Source organism: Aplysia californica, unplaced genomic scaffold, assembly GCF_000002075.1.
Source record: "Aplysia californica isolate F4 #8 unplaced genomic scaffold, AplCal3.0 scaffold00339, whole genome shotgun sequence".
Lineage (NCBI taxonomy): Eukaryota > Metazoa > Mollusca > Gastropoda > Aplysiida > Aplysiidae > Aplysia > Aplysia californica.
This window is the reverse complement of record NW_004797609.1, coordinates 542,415-549,587: the sequence shown is the minus strand read 5'-3', so window position 1 is coordinate 549,587 and position 7,173 is coordinate 542,415. Positions and strand designations below refer to the sequence as shown.

Sequence of the window (7,173 nt, the reverse complement as noted above, 5' to 3'; positions counted from 1 at the left end):
ATACGCGCGCGCGCGCGCGCGCGCGCTCTCTCTCTCTCTCTCTTTGTCTCTCTCTCTCACTTCCTCTCTCACTCTTCCTGTCCTCCCATTTCCAAAACCATCCATTATATTCTCTATACTCCGCACCCCAAGCACCACGCTCAAAGAAAATCTCGCTCTTTGAGCTCAGAATTTTCCCGTTTCTATCAAACCAAATTGCTGATGTTCGCTTGCCTAAGCTTGTCTGGACAACACGTTGTTATGGACGCTCGACAAGAACTATCTGGAGACACAAAGGTTGTCTACTATTTCCCGTCAATACCCGCGTCACTGCTTTCGCTTTGTTAGGAAGTACAAACAAGCGTCTCCAATCAATGCATTGTATTATAATATTTTCGCACTAGTTACCAACTTACGGCATAAAAGGAATATTTTGATAAAATAAATATATGAGGCATAATGGTGAAATCATAATGTGCTCGTCAAAAAATAATGAAATCGAAGATATTAACATTTTTCTGGCAAATTTGGTTGAATTTGGTTTTTTAACTCAACACCTATAATATATATTTGAATACACATTTACGTGTGGATTTTACTGAAAAACATTGACTAAAAGCACAAAAAGATGTAATTTTCAGTTTCTAACAACTGACAAGCTTCGAAAATCATCAAACCTTTGCTGTCATTTTCTCGCTATTTTTTTTTATAGAAACGCCAACCTCCGTCATTCGTAAACATCTAGACTTGTTCTCCAAGATAGATGAGTATTTTTCTTTCTTCAAACGACGGGGGAATGAACCCGCTTTAACATAATATATTAAGACCAACAACTCCACATGCTCAAAAATACGAGCGCCTGATTCAACCGCCCTGTGATATAAAGTATATGATATTAATTTATGTCAAGAAGTGAGGATCTTTGGTTCCATTCTCGTCTCAGGCTGATAGAAGGTACAATGTTGCATCTCTTAAAAATGTACTCTACCCTATCTTTCCCCGCAGATTGCAAGATCACGCAGCGGCAGAAATGTACCTCTAAAAACAAAGAAAGGAAAATATAACAGATTTAAAAAAAAAGAATAAGCATCAATGTGTATTGCTCTTTCGAGTATGTATCTATATAACTCTAATGGTCTTGTAATTAAATTCCTGCATATGGTTGAATGATGCATCTGATGTGATATGTACATTTTGTCAACTTTACTTCTCTTTTCATATTAAATTTTAATGAAAGTAATATTATAATTTTAAATTCTATGTATACCTGCATGTGTTTTTACGGTCCTGTGCAGCCAAGAAAAATTTCACTCTGGGATAATAAAGTATTATCTTATCTTATCTTATCTTCCCAAGCTCACCCACTTATAAATGTGAGGTGTGCTGACAAAATGAGTTACTTCTCGCAATCCACAGATGGGGATATTAGCCAAAAATCGACACTAGGGTTAAATTTTTAGAATTTTTTATTGATTTCATGTTGTTTTAAATATAACATGCCTTTTATTATTTCATACTTATAAATTGTAAAAACTCCACCTATAAGTGTGATGTATCAGTTCTATTTCTTTAAAAGGCTTGAATCAGAGAAAGTAACTCATTTTGTCTGCATGCTTCACAAATGTAACTCATTGATCGGTATTGACAGCCACACATCAGATCAACAGCGTTTTAGCACATAAGTGCCTGATGCAATAAATCTAAAAAGAATGGCCCGCCCCAACAGCTGACTACTTAGACGTAGAACGTCAAGGCTAAAACCGGGCCGTGGAAGAAAGGTCATAGAAAAAAAGAGACAAGGAAATAATCGGCAAAAGGTTTTCCTCGTGTAGAAATGGAAAGCACGGCTTTTGATCGCATTGCGAATAGCATGATCATTACATCACATAGGCTGGACAGCTATCGATCCACCTCCACCCCAAACGGCCTCTGAATTCGGACGCGGTACAGAGGGCAAATGACCGCCTGTGTCTACCATAGTCACTGGGAACAGTGCTACTTTTTCTTTCCACATCCTTATTATCGTAATTTTTTCCTCTACTTCTTTTGTACGTCTGTCACTCTTTTGTGAACTACTATTTCTGGGGTGCCTCGATAGTCGAAGCAGACTTTGAGCTGTTGAGGCTAGTGAGGTGAGCAGAGTAAGCTTGATTCTCCGTTGACCTCCACCTCTTGGCGTTCATATAACCTTATACAGTTGCAATCACCATAAACCTTACAAAAACTAAAACAGTCACTTGGAACAGGGATTTGTTCTTCTGAGCCCTGTAAGTCGACACCTGTCACTCTTACTTCCCCAATGCCGACCACGCAAGGCCAGGCGCATGAGCATTTGGCAGAATAGGTTCTTCCCTGTCATCAATACTGCCAAGGGCTGTTTACGTACATTGGGGTTTTTTTCTTCCGAAAAAAAGTATTTTGTTCTTTTAAGAGTACTTTTCAAAGGCTTTCAAAAACAGATTCAGTTATGTTTAATGACATCACGCGGAAACTCAAATCAAATTCAGTTTGAACGAGTATGGGAATGTAAACGAAAACTGAACACTTGTAGTTTCAGTGATTGCGTTTTTAAGAAATTCTGTCTACAAAGACATTTTGCCCATTGGTTTTGCAGTGCCAAGCAGTGCTATAATCGATAGGTGAATCGTTTTCCTCTTTTATGTGAAGTGGGTGACATATCGATCGAGAAGTATATTATAAGGTGCCATTGATTTCAGTTACCAGTTTAAATACCTCAGGGCACAGTGACTCAGGTTAAAGAAAACACTCGATCAAGCGTTGACCATGTTGATAAAACGAGTTGCATTTGACTCGTGCAAGGAAAAGGCATACAGAAAACATGTAATCTCTCTTACCAAGTGGCTACGAGAGATGCATCTACATCCTGCCATCAAACTGGCTATTGGGTATATAATCTTATTTCAGCCTCATGCTCTATCAGAAACTCGATCTACAACTCCAAAGCTTGATTCTTGAATTTGAGAACGGTTCACCTTATTTTTTCGTCCCTTGCCCTCAAACCTTGAGCTTTTTCTCTAAACCCATGGCCTTGTTGTGGGATGGCAACCATGTGTAACGCTTTCAAAACAGTTTACCCTTTCTGAGTAATGCGCCAAACGACCACCAATAGCAGCAGCAGCAGCAGCAGCAGCGGCAACAACAACAACAACAACAACAGCTACAACAAAAAAACCCAACAACAACAACAGCTACAACAAAAAACAACAACAACTCCAACAATAACAGCACTGACAACACCAATAACATCGCTGTCAACTATTATGAAAGCAACAACCAACTTTTATTTCTACCTAAATTGTGCAATGGTAATTAATTTCTCCTATGTTTAGCCATCAACTGCTACCATTTCGACTTGTTGAACCGTTAAAAGTGAAGACCCACAGTCTAAATTCGATTGATGAAGAAAATAATGAATTTCTGGTAAGTTGACGTGAAGCAAAACATTTTGGATTTCTCTATACAATCATTAAACTGCTATTTCATCACAGTACCTGCAAATAACCGCTAAGAAAAAAAAATTTTGTCCATATACTTTCATTTCAAGGAAGATATAAAAATATCATATCGGCCTTTATGCTGTTACCGTAGGGTCAGCAGTTCTACTAAAAAAAAATGAGTTCGATTCCCATGTAGGGGAGACATTTGGTCGAGTATCGACGCGACGTCAGTGCTTTCTTGTCCTATCTCCTTTTTTAAAACATTGAAAATGTGACTTCTTTTTGTGCTCACTCTTTTTTATGTACTGTTTTCACTGTTATTAAAAATGGAGATATGACAAGAAAGCACTGAGGATGCATGCGGGTTAGCCCAGGCAGAATCTAATCAGCCTAACTCCCGAAGGATCTGAATCATTCCAACTGGGGCGTGAAATTCTCACAATCAGAAAAATTGAAGGCCTGCAGAATTTCATACAAAGCCAATCATCCCCACTTCTCTCTCTCGTGCTATTAATTTAATCATTCTGCCAAACTGCGATCGATCGTCATCTGCGAGTGGTCACTACTTTGAATATCGGACCTGGTGCAGTTACACTGTCACACATTCTGAAAAGCTAATGAGAAAGGCTATTGCCATCGTGCAAATTTTAAAATTTAAAGATAATGATCGTAACAAGGCAATGGATGAAATCTAAAAGCATAAAAAAAACAGTGTGCATTCCATGAACCATCGTTGTCGCGGGGATTTGATTTGGACATTCAAGATGAGCTTGGGAGTCGACATTAAGTTAAACTCGACTTCTTATTCGATTCAACCAAGACTGCCTTACCGCAAAAAAACCCACAATCAATATCCTCTATTTTATCATGTTACCACTTTTTAACTCACTGAAGATTCGCAGTCTTGTCAATAAGCAACGTCTGAAGACGTGCTGTTTTGGAGAAGTTTAAAAAATATCATTGCTTCATTAATTATTACCCCCCCCCCCCCTTTCAGGACAGTGCTACTGACTGTAGTGCCTTTAGGCCATTCCCAATAGTGTGTGTGTGTGGGGGGGGGGGGGATAAACATGTTCTTACACACAATAGAATTGTAAATAGGCTGATTTGTCAATGCCTTGCTCATACGGTACCGGAGCAACATAGGGGGAACTGCTGTTTTTTCTTTCCTAATCCTTACTATCGTCATTTTTCCTCTACTTCTTTTGTATTTTTGTCACTCTCTGCTATTTCCGAGTTCCTTGATAGTCGAATCAGACTTTGCGCTTTAGAGGCTAGAGAGGTGAGCAGAGTAAGCCCGTTTGGACTTTTTGGACTTCACTGTTAATTGACATCCACCCCGTAATGCTAATATGACCTTATGCAGTTGTGAGGGTCGTAAAACCTTATTAAAACAAACTAAAATATTATCCCATTCTTTTGTCTTTCTTTAAATCGTACAAAAATGTGCATAATAAGACAAAGTAAAATGAAAATTTGTTTTCCTGATTTGTGAATTATGGTTCAAAATTTGGCGTCATTTTGCTTTAGGTCTTTTTGTGTTTCTTTTTTTTTGTGGCACTTAGGTCAAATAAGTGCCGAAGATTAGAGGTGTTACAAGAATGTAATAAATATAGAAAAGATAAAGACGACAGTTTGGATCTGCCATGTTGCTGATCGGACAAAGTATGTTCATGTACCCACTGCGTTCTTAAAGAGCCAACCGTTCGTTGCCATCGGTCTCATTCGCTTGTGACAGAGAAAAACGAACGCAATATTAGGATCTGGCTAAGCCAAAAATATGCTGGCAAAGTTCCGAAACAATGGTTGGATTTCTCGTGGTTGTTCTTCAGATTCTGCAAAATTGAACAGTAATCACATACGAGGAAACTGGTGATAACCACGGGAATATCTAGATTCGATTTTTCCGAACGACGACACCTGCAATAACACAGAAACACGGTGATTATCGGGGACTGCTCCCCAGGGCATCCAACAGTGATAAAAAACGATGTCGTTGACTTTCAGTTTCACATAATAAGATGTCATGAGTTCAATGCACGAATAGTTTGTTGTCCTCGGGTTTTTTTTAATCAACTCGAATGTTGTTCCAGCTACCATTGGCTATCCCGAAGGCGGCACAGGGTGGAAAAGACTGCTCAAAAACTAATACTATACTGGCAGCGTGTCCGTTATACGAACTCATTATTTTGTACTGTTATTACCCGAAGAGATGATATAAACTACTCGGGCATGTTTTTTAAAAGTTACATGAGAAGATAAAACACTAGGTAAATCACATAGCTGTAATCTATCCGTGCACTTGCTGAAAACATCCAAACTTTACACCAAATGGAGTAGGTATATGTGAGGCAGCATGGTGGAATCAGGCCCTCGTCAATTTTGGAGCACACGATACCATCTTAAAGCTTGTTTATTTTTCTTCCTTTCAAGTTAAAAGATATCAATTATCTTGAATACAAGTCGAGATATTCACGATTGAAGCAAGTGTGGGTTGCCCGGTTTCAAAGGTAAAATTAGCAAGAAAATGGCCACCAAAGTTTGGTGACTTCCAAAGCTTGAAAGTCCTTGGAAACTGTTAATTTACAAATGTGTGTCTTTAATCAACGTTTTTAAGTAAAAGTCACACAGCAAAATGTTTTTAAATGGACATAAAAAGTACTTAGCCAAAAACTAAAAACTCAATAACAATTGCCAAAAGGGAAAGAAAAATGCCGTTTTCTTCAATTTCATTATTTTGACGAGCGCCTGATTTCAATGCGCGGCCCCACATATTTGTGTTGTGACGCAGGGGAACCAGGGATCATCAATATTTAGGCCAAAAAAAAGTTTTGGCTACATTCTTAAAGCCTGTTCATTTGCCTACCTTTTGGCAAAATATATAACCATATTATGTCCAGAATAAAGTCATGACATTTGCAATTAAATGAGGTGGATGTCGCTTAGCGCTGATGTCAGAGGTAAAATTAGCTAGAAAATGGCCGCGAAGTTTGAGGACTTCTAAAGTTTGAGTGTCACTGGAAACATCAAATTTACTTTGTTGTGCTTTTTATCAAATTTTTTCAGAAATATCAACCCAGGAATGTGCTATGAATTTATAGAAAAGGTACAGAGCCAAAATAAATAAACAAATAAATAAATAAATAAGCACCTTAATTGTCAGGAAGATTCCTTTTTTTTTGTGGTTTTCTTATTTTGAGCAGCGCTTGATTTCATCACAATGCCTCGCACTTTTAAATGAAACACGATAGTCGATTAAAACAGAAAGGACATTTTACCCTCACCCTGGTGAGATTTCACATAATAATACGACGTGGCTTCTCTGTCTCACAAATAGCACTTTCCCTCAGAATGTACGGTCGTCTCTTCACTGACATTTGCGCCCATGTGTAAGTTGTGATTCTTTTAAACCCTTGTGAATGGGTGGTTGCAGGGCGCCACTGGTAGGTCCAACTTCTGTACATTCCCCTCTGTTGTTTCTGTTTTTCTGTCTGTCTGTCTGTCTGTCTGTCTGTCTGTCTGTCTGTCTGTCTGTCTGTCTGTCTCTCTGTCTGTCTGTCTCTCTGTCTGTCTGTCTGTCTGTCTGTCTTTTTCCCAGCACTAAATGTCCACAATTGTGTCGATGTGTTTCTCTTTACTCAAAAACCAACAACAACAAACAAACAATATAAGAACTCTTGTGAGGCGTGGTGGTAAAATCAGGCGCTCGTCAAAATAATGAAATCAAAGAAATTGG

At 38.5% G+C, this 7,173-nt stretch overlaps 1 protein-coding gene across 2 annotated transcripts in view; it reads left to right on the top strand.

The window, feature by feature from the left end:
- Positions 1-7,173, top strand: part of LOC101850579 (cardioacceleratory peptide receptor-like) — a 232,803-nt gene that overhangs the window by 179,499 nt on the left and 46,131 nt on the right. The window lies entirely within an intron of this gene.